General features: G+C 37.5%; 1 pseudogene; it reads left to right on the forward strand.

Annotated features, from left to right (window-relative positions):
* Positions 1-7,232: 7,232 nt before the first annotated feature.
* LOC112908341 (large ribosomal subunit protein eL8-like) lies at positions 7,233-8,023 on the forward strand (annotated as a pseudogene).
* Positions 8,024-21,490: the final 13,467 nt, after the last annotated feature.

Consider the following 21,490-nt stretch of genomic DNA (forward strand, 5'->3'; position numbering starts at 1 on the left):
CTAAGTCAAATATGGATAAATTGACTATGAAGACAAAAAACAGTTATTCTCACAATGAGAACATATTTCAAGAAATGGCCTGGGAGCATGGATAACTCATGCTAGTCTATACTTTCTGAGTTTGTTTTGCCAATGGAACAAACTCTTTGCTCTTATTTCTTTTGTAGGATAAATAGTCCTAAATTGATTATAAGCAGAAAATGAAAGGATTGAGACTTCACTGCTCAACTTATGTGCACCTATTTTAAAAATTTATTTTAAAAGATGGAGGGTTTTGGTAGTATGTGAGGATTTTTTGGATAAATGAAAAAAAAATCCATTGCTGAAAAATCTCTGACCAATTAAGGATATTGCATTAAAAAGTTATTTTGATAGTTGACTTTATTCTTAGCACAGTTTCATGCAAGATGGTATATAGAGAGAAGATGGACACATAGATTTGAACATAGGAGCCAATGACGAAAACATTGCATTTACCCTGGATCAAACTTTGATGAGGACAGAAGTGAGGCAGCCGATGCTGTGGCTCAGGCAGTGTTAGTGGAGAGCTCATTTCCATGGGTTTTCAGATGAATAGATGTTTCTGACCAATAACAATGGCCTTCTCAATATAAAAAAAGAATATTAATTTCCTATATTCAAATTTAGATATGATAATACCGTGTTTGTAATAATATACCCAATATGTTTTCCCCTAAAATGTAGCTAGATGACAAAACTCCAAATTCTGGCTGGCTGATTTATTCTGAAAAGCCCATATTATATAGTTCAAATTTAAAGAATTATAACTAGGCTAGTAGCAGGCTACGGGTTTTATTTTTTAGAGATTTATTTATTTACTTATTTGAGAGAAAGAGAGAGAAAGAAAGAGTACAAGCAGAGGGAGGAGCAGAGGGGAAGGGAGAGAGAGAGAGAATCTCAAGCAGACTTGAGAGCCTAACTCAGGGCTCAATCTCACAACTCAGGGTTGTGAGATTGAGCCCTAAGTGACCTGAGGCAAAATCAAGAGTAGGTCACTTAACCATCTGAGCCACCCCGGCCCCCCTACAGTTTTTTTCTAATACTTTTATAAGGCACTTTTTTCCTAATCAGCTTTATAAGGCACTTTCACAAATGCCACACTGTAGACTATTTAATATGCACTTGTTTATATATCACATTTCTTGTAGCAAGATCCTTGTGAGGTGGGTGAGCTTCTAAATGAGCTCTAGGCTCCTGTGGTCTCAATCCCCTTCCACACATTTCAAAGAAGGATGCTGATCTGAATTGGACAAACTCCAGAATAACATAACACATCAAGATCGAGAGACTAGGGATGTCAAAGGAGTGAAAAGACCCAGCATACTCACTGAATACATTCTCCTTCCCGGTGTGGCTATTGGAAATGGACCACTGGAGTATTGAGAGGGACCAAGGGTATGTAGCCAGGGCCACCATCATGCTGGCTTCGGGTCTGAACTGTCTTCTTTTCCTCAGCCAGGTATGCTCATACTTGGATGGCAAGACATGAGGGATGTTTTTTGGCCATACCAAGGTGCAGCAGGGTAATGGTCTAGGTAAGAAAGGCCCAAATTTGTGGATAGAACCAAACCTGGTATTGTTGTCTTCCTACAGCTTACCTGTACCACCAGGAGGAAGAACTTCTGGAGAAGCCATATTGCCAGCGGTTTCTACCGCTGTGAGTTTATGCCCAGACAATTATCTGTCTCTGTGAAGACAAAATTCCTAGGGCATTTCCTAGAATTCCTCTTCTGAATGACAAACAGGTTTGTGTTACATTCTTTATCTTCTTTACATTTTATTCACCTCATATTTTGATAGATGGCATTAGGGATTTAAACCAAGGTCACTGCCATTCTGTTCAAGATAAGATTATGTGGACAACAAAAGAGTACACACTTACATGTATAAAATCATAAAGCACAGACTTCCTCGTCCTTTCTTCATGTGGCTAAATTAGCCACACAAATCAGTTTTCAAAGCATTCAGAGACACCACTCATAATTTCACAGATTTTATGCACACTGTTGGCATAGGAAGGAAAATGTCAAAGATCTTCTACTGAAATAATTTGGGCAAATGACAGAATGCCGACTCATGGCAATAATTCAGACAGGAAATAGGTTCAAGTAAACAAACATTTAACAACTTACACAGTGACCAATTGATAATTTTAGTCAGTAGCTGATAGAAAATTCTGGATTTGTGAAGGGCTCATTATTCCTTGACAAGCAACTGTTCACTACAGTCCATATAAATATTTGGAAAGGTTAATTGGGCATATTATCCTCTTAAAGACACAAGTAATTTCTAGTTTTCACTCAAATAAAGAAAATCAGTGCAACCTTTATTCATTTTATTGTTCCTTTCTTTGTTGTTATATTTTGGCAAAGTACTGGGGGATAACTTATTTACGTCAATTAGACCTAAGTTCAATTCCACATGAGCTACTTATTAAATGTTTGATCCCCTTTATCCACATCCTCTCCAACATTTGTGGTTCCCTGCCTTGTTAATTTTCCCCATTCTCACTGGTGTGAGGTGGGATCTCATTGTGGTTTTGATTTGTATTTCCCTGATGGCCAGTGATGTGGAGCATTTTCTCATGTGCATGTTGGCCATGTCCATGTCTTCCTCTGTGAGATTTCTCTTCATGTCTTCTGCCCATTTCATGATTGGGTTGTTTGTTTCTTTGCTGTTGAGTTTAATAAGTTCTTTATAGATCTTGGAAACTAGCCCTTTATCTGATACGTCATTTGCAAATATCTTCCCCCATTCTGTAGGTTGTCTTTGAGTTTTGTTGACTGTATCCTTTGCTGTGCAAAAGCTTCTTATCTTGATGAAGTCCCAATAGTTCATTTTTGCTTTTGTTTCTTTTGCCTTCATGGATGTATCTTGCAAGAAGTTACTGTGGCTGAGTTCAAAAAGGGTGTTGCCTGTGTTCTCCTCTAGGATTTTGATGGAATCTTGTCTCACATTTAGATCTTTCATCCATTTTGAGTTTATCTTTGTGTATGGTGAAAGAGAGTGGTCCAGTTTCATTCTTCTGCATGTGGATGTCCAATTTTCCCAGCACCATCTATTGAAGAGACTGTCTTTCTTCCAGTGGATAGTCTTTCCTCCTTTATCGAATGTTAGTTGACCATAAAGTTGAGGGTCCACTTCTGGGTTCTCTATTCTGTTCCATTGATCTATGTGTCTGTTTTTGTGCCAGTACCACACTGTCTTGATGACCACAGCTTTGTAGTACAACCTGAAATCTGGCATTGTGAGGCCCCCAGATATGGTTTTCTTTTTTAAAATTCCCCTGGCTATTTGGGGTCTTTTCTGATTCCACACAAATCTTAAAGTAATTTGTTCTAACTCTCTGAAGAAAGTCCATGGTATTTTGATAGGGATTGCATTAAACGTGTAAATTGCCCTGGGTAACATTGACATTTTCACAATATTAATTCTGCCAATCCATGAGCATGGAATATTTTTCCATCTCTTTGTATCTTCCTCAATTTCTTTCAGAAGTGTTCGATCCTGAAAAAAAATAATAAAATAAAATAAATAAATGTTTGATCCTGAACAAACTGCTTGATTTCTCCAGTTTCCCCATCTATACAATGATGATTCTTACAAATGCTACTTACAAGTAAGTCTTTCAAGAGAATTCAATGAGCAAATATTCATAAAGGTACTCAACAAATACTGGGTCCTCTGTACTTAAGGCATTGTACAGGCATGAAAGAGCTACAAAGATATTTAGGGAACACTTGCCACCTTTAAATAAATGAATTTAGTAAGAGGTTATATTTTTTTCTTAAGATTCTATTTATTTATTTGAGAGGGAGAGACTGCACATGAGTATGGGGAGGGTGAGAAGGAGAGAATCTCAAGCAGACTCTACACTGAGCATGGATCCCAACATGAGGCTCACCCTCATGACCCTGTGATGATGACCTGAGCTTAAATCAAGAGTCAAGCACTTAACTGATGGAGCCACCCAGGCATCCCAAAGATTATGTTTAAATAACTAATTTTTATTATTTTCAAATAACATTATTGGGACCACAGTGTGAAGATTGAATTAGGTTGCTCTTCAACCATGTGTGTCCCTTCAGTCATCAGATTCTTCTTTGCCCCACTCACACCCTAGAACAGAGACCATTTTTCTTGACTGACAAACCCATACCACCTTTGGCAATATTCAGCAACCTCATGCATATTCCCTTGAGTGTGTGTTCTCTGTTATTAGGAAACATGGAAATTAAAAGGAACTAAACAGTAATATTTGTGAGAGTAGAGACTATACTTTTGCTAAGTATTTTATTATCAGGAAATTATAAGTATGCAGTCAATTTTGGTTGCATGAATAAATGTCTGCTTTGTTCCTAACACACCCTTAGAAGAAGTTGACTATGTGTCTTATTGGTCAATCCTCCAAACTACCTTGATAGTGAAATACAAACACTGTTTTACCTGGAGAAAATCAAGGTTCAGAGTTGTTTATTGATTTTCCAATATCTTATATATACTAAAAGACTGGGTTGGTATTTATGTCAGATCTATATAACTCCAAGTTTCCTGTGCTATCATCTACTTTAGCATCCTCTCTCCCTGCATGAGGTTGTTCATCACAAGACTTTTAAAAAGTATTGATAAATGCATTAGTTAAAAACCTTTATGACTTCTTTCCCAGAAAATAGTAGATGGATTGAGCATCCCCACTTAAGAGATGAAGTAATTATAATAATAACTAACATCCATAATAATAATCATCGATATTTTCCATTTTGTTGTAGTTCCTTAAAATTCTTAATTACTTTACACATATGATTTATAAATGTTAAGTGACTTGCCCAGTGTCACACGACTTTAAGTGATAGGGCCAGATTTCTCTGTGATTTGAAGCCCCTTCACAAAATCATTCCTTATCCCCTAAAACATGCCAGCAATGTTGAAGAGGCAGGTACCTTGCCTGGACATTGCTTGAGAGTCTTCTTACAAATGTAGAAGGGGCATTCTCTTCTTTGCCCTTTGTTCCATTCCACCCAAACAGCCCAGTGACATGAGCAGGAAGGCCTCCTCCCGTGAGCTGGTAACAAGCAGGCCCAGAAGTAGGTGGATACTGGTAAGGTTTACCTCCTCAACATCTGATTGCACCACCTGCTTCACCAGCAGGTCCATCCTATAATACTCTCTCTTTTGATAACAACAAACATGTCAAAGGAACCATAAGACATTATTTCTGGAAAATGCTTAGAAAACATCTCGAATCTGATCTAGCCACTTTGCAGATGAAGAATCTGAGATGCTGGAACTGATTTTCTCAAGGAAAAGTCAAGATTAATGAGAAAGTCAAGATTAAGAATGTATCTTTCCTTCCTCCCTCCTTGCTTTTCTTCTGCAACAATTCATTCCTTGTCTGTCATTTGATAATGACAGTGTAGGACTCAAAAGATGCAGATTGTTTTCCTATATATCTCTATGTGTATATCTGCATTGTGTGTTTTGCACATGTGTGTGCATGCATGTGTGCATTTTTCAAATAGGATTCTTGCCACTGAAGATATAAGCTTCATCTTCCAGGAATTCACTGTCTATTATTAGAAAAACAAAATCGTAAATAAATAATCACCACAAAAATATGCAGTTATACATTTCATGATAGCGATATTGTCAAAATTGAATACCCCTCCTTTTTTTTTTTTTTTTTTTTTTGAATACCCCTCCTCTGAGAGCCAAATCAGCTTGTTGGTGCCTTCTGTTTCTTAATCTAAACCTTGTTTCTTCCCTCCAGATTGATTTTTATTGCCTTGTCCATTGCAGGCCTCCTAGGAGACCACAGTGGGTGATATTGTAACCCACAGTTGACCTCAGGGACCAGACCCTGTAGCCAGGACTATGACACTTTCCTTCCATTAACCCTGACTGAGTACTATAAAGATGGAACATTTTGGTTTACAATTCCCTAAACACCTCTTGAGTTCAGCTTGCCTCAAGTAGGACCATACATCAGAATTACATTTTTCCCTAGCTTCAGTGCCTTATAGTATGGTTGGTTCCAGGAAATTTAGGTTTCAAGCACCAAACCCTGTTCTTAAAAGTCACTCTTTCAAATATTCAAAATGTTCTATTTGCTTGTTTTTAAACTCAGTGGAGGAGATTAAACAGAAATGGCTTCTCATTGAAGAAGCTAGTATAGAAGCTGGATTATAATTAGTACAACCGGTAAGTACAGAACTTCCGTTTGCAGGAAGGCTAATTGCCTACATCATCTAATATTTATAGCCAGTTTGGGCCACTGGTATCCATTTTTGCATGTAGTGAATGGTTTAGGGAAGGAGGTTATTTAAAATTTTAACCAATATGTTCTTTCCTCCTTCTCAAAATAACAAACCTATAATACTGTAAAGTGTACAGGGATAAACTTTGGAAAGAGCAGATATACATCAGATTATATTATATAAATATATTATATATAGTATATATACCAGATATATTATTTATATATGTATATATATTTATATATTATATATATTTATATACATATTTATATATGTGTATATATATACAGATATATATATATATATATATATATATATATATATATATCTGTAGGTAGAGAGATAGATCAGATATATTATAGATATATGAGATCCCCAGACCCTGGGATCATGACCTGAGCCAAAGGCTGATGCTCAACCGCTGAGCCTCCCAGATGCCCCTCATTACTGACATTTTTAATCACACACTAGCTCTGTTTTCCTAAATAGTCAACATATTAAAGACTTTTGCTACATCTAATAACAGTCACTTAGACCCAGGAATAGTCTTCTGGTTTAAATCATTAAAAAATCTTCATGTCTGAGAGAAAGAGAAACAAAAAATATGTTGGTTGGCATTTCTAATTCTAATCTGTCTTTGCAATGTACTAATATTTCCATCACACTCTGGAGCAAGAACAAATTATTGCTGAAGTGGGTAAATATCTTGGAAGAGTTGTGTTAGGTAATACAGCAAAAACACCCTCAATAAATATTTCTTCTGAATCATTTGTACCCCACATATTTTCTAATGACCGCCATGTCCCATTCACCATTCAACTTCTGAGAATGCCATGGGGGAGTAGACTTATCCTCTCTCATGAAGCAATTCAAGCCTCTCTTTTGAGCCATGCAAACAGATAATTAAATGCCATTGCCAGAACAATTCTTTCTTTCTCTCTCCTCCATCCATCCAAGATGCCAAAAGGAAAGCCTAAGGGGAAAAAAGTAGCCTCAGCCCCTGTTGTTGTGAAGAAGCAGGAAGCCAAGAAGTAGTTTGAGAAAAGATCCAAGAATTCTGGTACCAAACAGAACATCTAGCCCAAAAAGGACTTGACCTGCCTTGTCAAATGGCCCTGCTATAACTGGCTGCAGCTGCAAAGGGCTATTCTCTATGGATGTCTAAAAATGCATGGTTAACCCATGATTAACCAGTTCACCCAGGCCTTGGACCACCAAATAGCTACTCAACAGGTTAAGCTGGCCCACAAATATAGACCAAAGACAAAGCAAGAGAAGAAGCAAAGATTGTGGGCCCTGTCTGAGAAGAAAGCTCCTGGCAAAGTGGAAGTTCCCACTAAGAGGCCTCCTGTCCTCCCAGCCAGGGTTATTACTGCCACCACATTGGTGAAAAACAAGAAGCCTCAGCTGGTAGTGACTGCACATGATGTGGATTCCACCAAGCTGGTCGTCTTCCTGCCGGCCCTGAGTTGTAAGAAGTAGGCTCCCTACTGCCTTATCAAGGGGAAGGCCAGGGTGGGGCTTCTGCTCCACCGGATGACTTGCACCACTGTCGCCTTCACACAGATTAACTAGAAAGGCAAAGGAGCTCTGGCTAAGCTGGTGGAAGCTATCAGGACCAATTACAGTGACAGCTATTTTAAGATCCACCGTCACTGGGGAGGCAACCTTCTGCATCCAAAGTTAGTGGCTAACACCGCCAAGTTGGAAAGGCAAAAGCTAAAGAACTAGCCACCAAACTAAGCTAAGTGTATGCTGTTGAATTTTCTGTACATAAAAGTAATAAAAAGTTCTCTTTCCAAAAAAAAAAAAAATCCCATTGCCAGAATAATAGTATAGATGCAAACAAACTAATACAACGTCATAGAAGAAAAACAAATGACTGTTCAGAGGGGAGTCAGGAAAGGTAATAGGAGGCAACAGTTGAGGACTGAAGAGGAGCATTTTAGGTGCATGTGTGGAGAACAAAAGAGGCAGATAGGAAGTGAGGAGGCTGGAGAATCCTAACGGGATTAATCACAAGTTGTCTAATCACGAGTGAAAAGGAGAGCAGAGTGCAAGGATGGAACTAAAGCTACTCCTGTTCCTACACACTGGTATACATGCAGCTCTTCAGACCAAAAACAAATATTCTTAGAAATTAAGCTGTTACTGCTTTTGGTAAAGATGACTGGACTCTTCCAAACTGGAAAAGATTCCAGGTTTTTCCTGCTCTCCATGAGAACTCATCCTTCTGCAGCTCCTCTCTCCCCAAAGAAGACCCCAACAGTACTTCTTATGTGGAAGGCCGAATGATGAGACGTTCCTCGTTCCTCGAGCCGCACCTACCAGCCAACTGTTGCAAGCATCATTGACTGAGGAGATTCGCCTCATTCACATCACTAAGTCAGTGCAGAAAGACAGGGGTAAATAGCAGCGGAAACAAAGAAATAGATCATTTAAATAAAAGAAAGGCACTGCCACCACCGTCTATCTGTGTGTCCTCCACTGAAATTCACCCTGGAGGGACCAATATAAACTAATATGAAAATATGCTCCCGTTGTATAAAGGAAATCCAGCGAAATGGAATTCTAATTCTGCGTTTCTGACAGTCTAACAGGAAAACGAGAGATGCATGCAGCTGCAGTGCTTCCAGTTTTTGCCGTACGCCACACTCAAATTCTGGAGACAAGAAGACAAGCCATAGTCATTGCTCTCAAGGATATAACGATTCTTTAAAGGACATGGATAGGTAATTGCAATGCAAGTTGGTCAAGTGTACAAAGAATGATACACAAAATGTCACGGGAGGATCGAAGAGGAAAGAATTATCCTATCCTTATATCTGGTTGATATTATGTAGGGAAGGGAGGATAATTAACTATGAAAACTTAAGAGGCTACATGTAAACCAGAAGGTTAATAAACAGAAATATTGATAAGGGTTGCAAATGATGTGGAAGATGGAGTGGCCTGTCAGGAAGGGGGGATAATGTACAAAATCTCAAGAATATGAAATAATAGGATCATAGCAATTATTTCTATAATGAGAAGAAAAAGAGATATCAGGGAGACTGGGAAGCAATTAAGTGATGGGAGCAGGGATAGGAGTTTAAGCTAAAAATATTGCAGGGAGCCAGTCTGTAAGGCCTGCTTGCTGTATGCCGAGAAAGTTGCATCATATCAGATGCTTGAAATGATCAGATTTTCTTTCCAAGAAAACAAAGTAGGTAGAAGGTGAAACAAAGGGATTTTAGTTAAGAAGATCTAAGTGGAAGTTATTTAATAATTTGGAGTGGCAGATGCTGTAACCCAAATCAGTGTTTATATTGACTGGGATAATTTTTAGAATTCAGTCAAAAAAGCAACAGCCAAAGAATATTTAATAACAATAAAGTGCTAGGCTTTTCTCCCAGCCCAAAATACCTTTTGCAATAAGCAAATAAGGAGCTCCACAGAGATCTTGCTCTCAGAAATCCCAAGAATCCCAATATGGTCTCAAGGTTTTGATTAGTGCCTAACAAAGAGCAGGTGTTTGATAACCACCACAAAGCAGCCTCAGTTAAAATCAAGGCAAATTCTTTTTTTTTTCTTTTTTTTAGGATTCATTTATTTATTCATGAGAGAGAGAGAGGCAGAAGGAGAAGCAGACTCTTCGCAGGATCCTGAGGTGGGACTCGATTCTGGATTCCAGGATCAAGCCCTGAGCCGAAGGCAGCCACCCAACCGCTGAGCCATCCAGGCGCCCCAAAACCAAGGGGCGTCCTGCAGGGCTCCTCAGAGTTAACCTGTTCTTGAACTCTAGGTCAACTAGCCATTGGATGAGGACCACCCACCAGCTAAAGGAAGTTCTCAGAGAGTCAGCTCTACAGTGTCGCCAGCAGCCAAGCAGCCCTGCCTCTGGGGAGTGAATGTCTTGTACTTAACGGGGGCGGGCGGACAAGTCTGCATTGCACACTGCAGTTTTTTAACACCTTCTAATTTATAAAGGAGAAAGCAAAGGATTGGCTTAAACTGAGGGCAGGCAGGAGGCATCAGGAATCAAAACTGCAGTTCTCCTGGTGTAGGTCCCAGGGTAAGAGCAAGCACTTGTAAAGCACCCGGTCTACAGCCCTATGTTGACCATACTCCACTTACACGCTTGCCCCGCTCTCCCTGGGCACTAGTGCCCTAACCCAGAAATGGGACAGAACAGCAGTGCTCAGCTCACAGCTTTCCCGAGAATAAGATAATATATTTCATGGGTGTGTGGTGCATAGTAAGCAACCACTGGATAACGAAATAGTATTATCTTGGAAACCCTGAGACTACAAGAGAGATTTTCCTCATTTCTTTTCTGGGTGGTCTCCAACAAATTATGTTGGGGAAGTAAACTTTCCACGTCCCAATTTTTGGAAGTTCAGAGTCTCCTTCTGTTAGGAGCCCTGATTTTCTTCTAAAAGGTCAACTGTCTTCTAGAGGATGAACATGAAGTAAATATAAATTAATGGCTTCAGAGAAAACGTTCATTCCCCTAACAAGCGTGGCTCTCCCGTGCAAGCATGTCACCGGAGCGGAAAGACAGGAGCACCTGCCAGACCTGCAAGTTTAAAGAAGTTGCTTGTACTCCCAGAATCTAAGTTGCTTTACTGATAGTACGTGAAGGAGTATCCACATGTGAAGGGCCAAGCAAACTGGCGGGGGGCACAAGCTCCTTAAGGGCTTCAAATTCCAGATAATCACTCCCTTTTTTGTTCTTGGTCATGGTTAGTTTCCAAGAGAACCAGTCCTAGTTCTAGTGCTTAATTATTCTTCTCACCGAGCTGTGTGGGATTAGACCTCCAGCGATTCAAAATCAAACAAACAAAATAGCCTGAAACCTCTTTACCTTATTAGAAAAAGGAAGTGTTTTTTTTTTTAACTCAACAGAAAGGGACATGAAAATCGTATACTTTCTACGAAAGTCGTGATAATATGTGTATTACCTATAGTTGGAATAATGCACCCAATCATGGGTTTCGCCAAGTCAACGTCTTTGAACCCTAACCTTGCACCCGGCTATGTAACTGTACTAATATTAGGACAGCACATGAGGGCAGGGATTATAACATTAAACAATTTGCATTCAGAATCTAGCTCTGGGGATCCCTGGTGGCTCAGCGGTTTAGCACCTGCCTTCGGCCCAGGGCGTGATCCTGGAGACCCGGGATCAAGTCCCACGTCAGGCTCCCTGCATGGAGCCTGCTTCTCCCTCTGCCTGTGTCTCTGCCTCTCTCTCTCTCTCTGTGTGTGTGTGTGTGTCTCATGAATAAATAAATAAAATCTTTCAAAAAACAAAAAACAAAACCTAGCTCTGCCATGTTACTACCTATGTGATGAATGAAGTTCCCTTAAGCCTCAGTTACCTTATTTGCAAAGTGAGCATGAATAGTAGCATCTAATTCATAAGACTGGGTGATGAGTGAACAAGATAATGCATGCAAAGTTGCTTTGTGCCGTACCTAGGACTTAATGACTCTTACCGCTGTAAGCAGTCATCATTTTTTAATGCCATATCAGTTTGTTAGGGCTGCTATAACAAAATACCACAAATCGGGTGGCTTGAGCAACAAAAATGTATTTTCTCACAGTTCTGGAGGCTAAAAGTCTAAGATTAAGGTGTCAGCAGGTTTGGTTTCTCCCGAAGATTCCCTCCTTGGTTGGTAGACAGCGGCCTCCTCCTTTGTCTTCACACAGTCTTTCCTGTGTGTGTATACCCCTGGCGTCTCTTCCTCTTCTTATTCAGACACCAGTCATGTCAAATTAGGGCCCCAATGTAATGGCCTTATTTTGACTTCATCATACCCTTAAAACCTTATCTTCAAATACTGTGACATTCTAAGGTTTTAGAGGTTGAGGCATCAATACGTGAATTTTGGAGGGGACAAAACTCAGCCCTTAACAACAACCTACTATTTGTTATCTACTACATGTCAGGCATGATGCCAGAAACCACGTTCTTCTGGACTTGCACCAAGTGTGTTAGCTGTACTTCATAAATCCTTTCACTCTTTAAGTCAGCTTACTTACTCTTATGGTTTTATCAAAATAGAAAGGGTTTCTTCCTAATTATTCTATACACATAACGTATCTACATTATAAATACTCGGACATTATAAAAATGTATAAAGATAAAAGGAAACCTACCAGTAACCTCACCTAAAGCTATAACCACTGTTTCCAATTTTGCATATGTCCAGAATTTTTTCTTTTACACAAATTTGTTATTTTCCAGCACTAATATTATACTCTGCCTTTGTCCGTATTTTTTACTTAAGATATTTTAGACAACGTTTTCCATGTCAAGAAATAAAAATCTGTATCACAACGTAACACCACATATTTCATGGTAACTGTTTTCCAACATTAACTTGTTTAAAACCTTTTGGCTGGGCAGTCCAGCTGGCTCAGTGGTTTAGCGCCGCCTTCAGCCCAGGGCATGATCCTGGGGTCCCAGGATCGAGTCCCACATCAGGCTCCCTGCATGGAGCCTGCTTCTCCCTCTGCCTGTGTCTCTGCCTCTGTGTGTGTGTGTGTGTGTGTGTCTCATGAATAAATAAATAAAATCTGTAAAAAAAAATATTTTTGCTATTATAAAAAAAGTTCAGTGAGCATCTTACTTAAAATATCTTTGTCCTGATCACTTCTTTCATATACTTTCTTACATAAAAGCTTTAAAAATCCTTAGATTTGCTTATACATATTTCCAGATTGCACTCTAGAAAGATGTTCCAATTACACTCCTAAGTGCTAACAGGTTAATATAATTGCCAGGAAACATGCTGATTTTGCATCAACCCTTTTCTACCCCCTGCCTCCCCCAAACATAACCATCATTTTGAGAAGCCATATAATATTAATCGAACCAATATAATATGGCCCTTTCTGCTCAGAATGTAAAGGCTCAAACAGATGATACAATTTGCAAGTAACACATGGAAACATATATCCAAGTGTTAAATTGCATGTAGTACAGATGCTAAGCACCCTGGGAGACTCAACTTGTTTCTTTCTGCTTTTAGTCCCCAGTCAGGGTTGAAATGAAACAGATCCACGAGCTGCAATGTGTCTAATGCATTGTACTAAGGGAGCACTTCATCTTCTGACTCAACTTTGGAGAGATTGAAGCAAAAATAGGGATCAACCACCTCTCTACTTTCACCTGGCTCTGTGATTATCCTGAACCACTAAATGCCAACTGCACTGGTTTTCTTTAAGATTCTCTAGTATCAAGCTCATTGCTAAACAAAAGGCTCTCTACTTCCTCTCTCTCACCCAAGTGTTCTTCTGCTATGTTATCTCTGGATAGTTTCCTCTCACTCTTCAGATGTTGGTGCCATTCATCTCACTCAGGACATCCTCAAAACAGCCCTCATTAGTGGCCTATTTAAAGGCACCTTCAATTAACTCCATTGACCTTCTTTATAGTACATACCATAGGCAAGAATTACCTGGCTTATTTTGTACTTGTTTCACTTTAGCCTCTACACATTAAAATATAAGGTCAACGAGGACAGTAATCTTGGCTACATTATCTATAGAACTGTGTATTCCTATCATATATAGCATTTCTTAAACTCAAGACACATTTTTTCACATTTAAATATCAAGATGTGTTTTATACTTAATGTCATTCAGACAGCAATTGAGATATAATTGGCATTGCTTACACATGGTCAAACTTGGTGATAGCTGCTCATACCGTCATCTCTTCATTGGAATTTGCATACTGTTGAAACTGCATGTGTAGAGTTTAACTGCCATGTAAAATATCTTAGAAAATATAATGTTACAATTCAGCCTTTTACTGAAAGACTGAATACACAGAAAGTCATAGAACTAGAGTACCAGTAACAGAACATACATTTGACATTAGTCAAACAAATAATAGTAGCAAGAGAAAGGATCATATTTTCATATTTTCCTTCAAAACAAAAAGAAGTGCATTATGGAGCTTATGAAACAAAAAGATACTCAAGTACAATAAGATGTGTTACACTTTATTACTAAGATACATGCAAAAGCTTGGTCTATTATCTGCCAAATAGAAGATTTACAAATCACAAACATTTATACATCCAAAAAATGGAGCTTCACAATACATGAAGCAGAGAGAACTTCAAGTAAAAGTAGACAAATCCAAAATTACAATCAAATATAATTTATAGAAAAAGGAGAAAGAGTATAAGAAAAGACATGGAAGATGGGAAAACCACAAACCTGACTTAATTGACTTTTAGAACATTCCTCCCAACAAAAGCATTGTATATAGTCTTCAAGTACACAACGGAATATTTACAAATACAGAGCATAATCTGAATCATAAAAAATCCAGGTCATACACCATTAGCTTATACTACAAACACAAAAAAAATTCAAAATGGATTAAGGGCCTAAATGTGAGACCTGAAACTATAGAAATCCTGGATGAGAGCATAGGTGGTAATTTCTCCAACATTAGATGTGGCAGTTTTTTTCTAGATATGTCTCCTGAGGCAAGAGAAACAAAAGCAAAACTAAATTATTGGGACTTAATCAAAATAAAAAGCTTCTACACAGCAAAGGAAACAATCAACAAAATGAAAAGACACCTTACTGAATTGGAGAAGATATCTGTAATTGACATCCCTGATCAAGGATTAGTATACAAAATATATAAAGAACTAATACAACTCAACACTCAAAAAGCAAATCTAATTTAAAAATGGGCAGAAGACATGAGAAGATACTTTTCCAGAAAAGAAACATAGTCAACAGACACATTAAAGAATAATCAACACTGCTGATCATCAAAGAAATGAAAGTCAAAACCACAATGAGATATTACCTCACAGCTGTCAAAATGGTTAAAATAAAAAAACACAAGAAACAAAAAATGTTGGAGGGGATGTGGAGAAAGGGGAATCCTCATACACTGCTGATGGGAATGCAAACTGGTGCAGCTTCTGTGAAAAACAGTATGAAGTTTCCTCGAAAAGTTAAAAATGGATCTACTCTACAATCCAGTAACTGCACTACTGGATACTTAACCAAAAAATACAAAACACTAATCCAAAGGGATACATGCACCCCTAGGCTTATAGAAGCATTTTTTTTACAATAGTCAGTCAAATTATGGAAGAAGCCCACGTATCCATCAATACATGAATGGATAAAGAAGATATATATAATGTAATATTATTCAGCCATAATAAAGACTGGAATCTTCCCATTTGCAACAATATGGATGGGGTTAGATAGTATAATGCTAAGTGAAATAAGCTAATCAGAGAAAGACAAATACCATCCAATTTCATTTATATGTGGAATTTAATAAACAAAAAAATGAGCAAAGCGGGGGGAGGGGGGAGAGAAACTAAGACACAGACCCTTAATAAAAGAGAACAAATTGATGGTTACCAGAGGGGAGGCAGGTGGAGGGATGGGTGAAATATTAAAAATAAATTTAAGATAACAACTAAAAAATAAGAATATAGTGGATACAAAAAATCAAGTCATAAAAGTATTTTCTCTGAATACAATGAAATTAAGATAGAAAACAATAACAGAAATATCTCCAGAAATCCTAAAATATTTGGAATGAGATAAAACTCTTACAAATAATTCATAAGTCAAAGAAGAAATTAACAGAGAGATTAGAAAGCTTTTCAACTGAATGAAACTGAAAGCACAACATATCAAATTTTGAATAATACCACTGAATACCTATATTAAAAAAAATGAAGAGAGATGAGGAAGAAGGCAAGGAAGAGGAAGAGGAGAAAAATCTCAAATCAATAACCTCAGCATTCATCTTGAAAAATGAAAAAAAGGACAAACTAAACCCAAAATTAAGAAAAGAAAGGAGATTTTAAAATGAAAATCAGTGAAATAAAAAGAACAGAGAAAACCAACAAGACCAAATCTGGTTGTTTGGGCAAACCAGAAATATTGATGAATCTCTACCAAGATTTTTCAGAAAGAGACAGAGAGAAAGCAAGTTACCAATATCAGGTATAAAAGAAGTGAAATTATTATAGATTCTAAAGATAACAAATATTATGAAAATTTTTGCACCAAAAAAAAAAACCAATTTAGATGAAATAGACACATTCTTTGAAATGCACAAAGTACTAAGGCTCACTCAAGAAGTAACCTAAATAACTTATATCTATTACATTAATTGTAATTGGAGTTAAAAGCTCCCCCACAAACAAAAGTCCATGCCCAAATAGCTTCACTGGTAAAATCTACCAAATACTTAACAGAGAAGTAATAACAATTCTACATAAACTAGTGTAGAAATTTAAAAATTAAAAAGTACTTTCCAATCTATTTTTATATGACCAGCATTATCCTAATACAAAAATCAGACAAAGATATTACAAGAAAATTATAAGCCAATAACTCTCATGGTCATGAATACAAGAGTTCTAATCTTTTAGCAAAATAATTCCAACATTGTACAAAAATGATAATACATCATGACCAAGTTGAGTTTAATCTTAAAAATGCACTATTGGTTCAACATTCAAAAGTCAATATAATTCCCCATATTAATGATTTAAAAAAAACTATTTGATAATCTCAGTAGATACAGAAAATACATTTGAGAAAATTCAATGTTAATTCTTGATTTAAAAAAAAATTGCAACAAACTACAAATACAGGAGAACTTTCTCAAACCAATAAAGGCATCTATATAAAGCTTATAGCTACTATCAAAAATAATGGTAAAAGACTAAATATTTTCCTACTCAGAACAGGAACAAAGATGCCCATTTGCACCAGTTCTGTTCAGCATTGTGCTGGAGACTCTGGCCAGGGCAATAAGACAAGGAAAAGTAATAAAGGGCCTCCAGTTTGGAAAAAAAGAAAAAATGTTTTTGTTCACAGATGACATGATTATCTATGCCAAAAAAAACCATGATGGAATGTGCAATAAAGCAAGTAGAACTAGTAAGTGAATTTAAAAGGTTGCAGGATATAAGATCGACATACAAAATCAATTATATTTCCATTTACCAGCAGCAAACAGGTAGAAGTTGAAATTTTTCAATATGTTATTTATAATAGCAACAAATATATGAAATTATTAGGAAAAAACCTGATAAAATATATGCAAGACCGGAGCACAGAAAATTATAAAATGTTGAGAGAAACTGAAGAAGACCTAAGTAAATAAAGAGATAAACCGTATTTATGAAACAGAAGACAGAAGTCCTCCCCAAACTGATCTATAAATTCAATAAAACACAATCAAACCCAAGTAGAAATTTTTTGTAGAAATTGACAAACTGATCCTCATACTCAGAGGTAAACACAAAGGACCTAGGATATCCAAAATAACTTTGAAAGTTGAGAACTAACGTAATTATAAAGCTACAGTAATCAAAAAGAGTGAGTTGTTGCCATAAAGATGAACAATTAAGTCCACATAACAGAATAAAGAGTCCAGAAATTAGATCCAGACATACGTGAACAACTGATTTTCAACAACAGTATAAAGACAATTCAGTGGAAAAGAAAAATATTTTAAACATATGGTGATGGAGAGGTACCTGAGTGATCTAGTCAGATGGGCATCCAACTCTTGATTTTGGCTCAGATTATGATCTCAGTGTCATGAGATTGAGCCCTGAGTTGGGCTCCACAATGGGTATGGAACCTGCTTAAGATCCTTGCTCTCCCTCTCCCTCTCCTTCTTCTCTCCCTCCCCGTTCACTCACTTGTGTGAGCATTCTCTCTGTCCTCTCTCTCAAAATTAAAATAAACACGTAATGATGGAATAATTGGATATCCATATGCAAAAATAATAATAATGTTGATACATACCATATACCAAAATTTGCCCAAAGTCAATCACAGACTTAATATAAACTGAAAATTATAAACTTCCAGGAGAAAATATAACAGAAAACTTTTGTGACTTGCATTAGGGAAAATTTTCTTAGATATGACATTAAAATAAAAGTCAATTAAAAAACAAATTGATAAATTGAACTTTATTTTTTTTTTAATTTTTATTTATTTATTTATTTATTATAGTCACAGAGAGAGAGAGAGAGGCAGAGACATAGGCAGAGGGAGAAGCAGGCTCCATGCACCGGGAGCCTGACGTGGGATTCGATCCCGGTTCTCCAGGATCGCGCCCTGGGCCAAAGGCAGGAGCCAAACCGCTGCGCCACCCAGGGATCCCCTCGATAAATTGAACTTTATATTCATATTATCCAGAGAAGCAGAATAAATAAGATATATAAATATATCTTATCTTATATCCTATATGTCTATATCTTTTTTTTTATTAAAAAAATTTTTTTTAATTTTTTTTATTTATTTATGATAGTCACAGAGAGAGAGAGAGAGGCAGAGACACAGGCGGAGGGAGAAGCAGGCTCCATGCACCGGGAGCCTGACGTGAGATTCGATCCCGGGTCTCCAGGATCGCGCCCTGGGCCAAAGGCAGGCGCCAAACCACTGCGCCACCCAGGGATACCTATATGTCTATATCTATATCTCTATCTCTCTCTATATATAGAGAGATAGAGAGAGAGAATTATTGTAAGGAATTGGCTCATGCAATTATGGAAGCTAAAGTGTCAAGATCTATAGTCAGCAAAGCTGGAGACCCAGTCAATATGTGATTCTAGTCTGAATTCAAAGGCCTAAGAACCAGGAGAGATGAAGGTATAATTCCATCTGATAACAACAAGCTTGAGACTAAAGAAGAGCTAATGTTGCCATTTGAGTCCAAAATCAGGAAAGACCAATCTCCTAGGCTCAAAGCAGTCAAGTAGGAGGCGTTCCCTCTTCCTCACAGGAGGTCACAGCAGGGATAATAGCACAATCTGCTTTCCTCAGTGTACCGATTCAACTGTTAATCTCATCCAAAAACATCTCACAGACACACCTAGAATATTGGTCCAAATATCTCGGAACCCCATGCCCCACTCAAGATAACACATAAAATTAATCACCACAGACTTCAAGATCAATCAAATTCAAGATTACTCCTCCTTAGAAGACTTAATGAAAAGACAAGCAAAAGACTGGGAGAAAACATTTGCAAAGTACATCTTGATCAAGGGCTTATATTCAGAGTATATTAAAAACTCTCAAAACGATAAGTAACCAAATAACCCAGTTTTTTAAATGAACAAGAAAGATTTGAACAGAAACTTCAAAAGGAAATAGATGAATGGTAAATAGGCATATGAAACAATGTTCAACATCACTAGTCATTAGGAAAATGCAAATTAAAATCATAACTAGATACCACTATGCATCTATTTAAATGGTTTTAAAAAATGTAATTACCATACCAAGTGTTGGCAGGAATGTGGAGGAACTGGGATGCTACATACTGCTAATGGGAAAGTGACATGAGGGATCACTACGGAAACAATTGGGAATTTTCTTTAAAAGTCACATATGCGGGGATCTCTGGGTGGCTCAGCAGTTTAGCGCCTGCCTTTGGCCCAGGGCGTGACCCTGGGGTCCCAGGATCAAGTCCCACGTCGGGCTTCTGGCATGGAGCCTGCTTCTCCCTCCTCCTGTGTCTCTGCCTCTCTCTCTCTCTCTATCTCTCTCTCTGTGTCTATCATCAATCAATCAATCTTAAAAAAAAAAGTTACATATGCATTTACCGTATGATCCAACCCTTCCTCTTCTATTTACCTAAGAGTATATGTTCATTCAAAGACTTGTGCACAAATGTTCATAAAAGATATAATTTTAATAACTAAGACCTGGAAACAACCCAGAAGTTCATCAATGGGTAAATGGATAAATTAGCATATCATACAATGGAATACTACCGTGCAAGAGAAAGAAATGACTTACTAATCTACACTACAAACATGGATGCATCTCAAAACAATTAAGCTGAATGACAGAAGCCAGAGCATGAGGATGTGGAGAAAAAGGAAATATTGTGCACTGTTGGTGGGAATGCAAACTGTGGAAAACAGTGTGGAGGTTTCTCAAAAAGGTTAAAAATAGAACGACCCTAGGGTGCTGGGTGGCTCAGCCAGTTAAATGTCTTACTCTTGATCTTAGCTCAGGTCTTGATAGCTCAGGTCATGAATTCAAGCCCCACATTGGGCTTCCATGCTGGGCAAGGAAACTACTTAAAAAAAAAAAAAAAAAAAAGAATTACCCTAAGATCTAGTAATTCCACTACGGAGTAGTTACCTAAAGAATATGAAAACACTGATTGGAAAAGTGACCTGCATGCCTATGTTCATTGCAGCATTATCTACAATAGACAAATTATGGAAGCAGCCTAAGTGTCCACTGATAGATAAATGGATAAAGATGTGGTGTACGTGCACGTAATGGAATATTGCTCAGCCATAAAGAGAGAGTGAAATCTTGCCAATTGCAACAATATGGATGTATCTAGAGGGTATAATGCTGAATGAAATAAGCCATTCGGAGAAAGACACATACCGCATGATTTCACTCATATGTAGAATCGAAGAAATAAAACGAATGAACAAAGGGAACCAAAAAATAGACTGTGGAGAACAAACTGATGGTTACCAGAGGCAAGGTGGGTGGGTGGGAAGATGGGTGAAATGGTTGAAGGGGATAGTGATAGCGAGCAAATCAATGGCTGCCTAAGAACATGGTAGGAGTAGAGGATACTTTTGTGCAGCTGGGGAGACAGGGATTGCCAAGGGGCTTGTGGAAACTTTTGGGGGTGATGGCTTTGTTCACCATCTTGATTGTGGTGATGATTTCGTGGGTGTAACATATATTAAAACGTATTATATACTTTAGATGTGCGCAGTTTACTGTATGTTATTTATACCTCCATAAAGCCACTAAAAAGCATGCATCTCTAATGTGACAACTTAAAAAGAGCAAGATTAGATTAGTTCCCATCATACATAAAAACATGTTATAAGAAGAAAAATATGACAATAAAACGCTTACTTATAGAGGTGCAAAGAGTATCTTACACAGAATATTCTATGTCACGGCCCTGTGATATAAATTTTTCTTTGAAATTAAACACCTGGTTCACAGGTTAACAAAAGAGAGTTCTTATTTTCTGAATTTTTAAAATATATGTTTTTTAAAGTTATAAGATTAAAATCACAGTGAATATAAATATATTTAATTGATTCTTTAAAAAGTAAAAAAAATGTGAAATGATATATAAAGCTACCAAAAATGCTAGAGAACTTTTTCAGATAACTAAGAAAACATATAATCATGTATAATTTTTAAAG

This window comes from Vulpes vulpes, chromosome 12 (genome assembly GCF_048418805.1).
Source record: "Vulpes vulpes isolate BD-2025 chromosome 12, VulVul3, whole genome shotgun sequence".
Lineage (NCBI taxonomy): Eukaryota > Metazoa > Chordata > Mammalia > Carnivora > Canidae > Vulpes > Vulpes vulpes.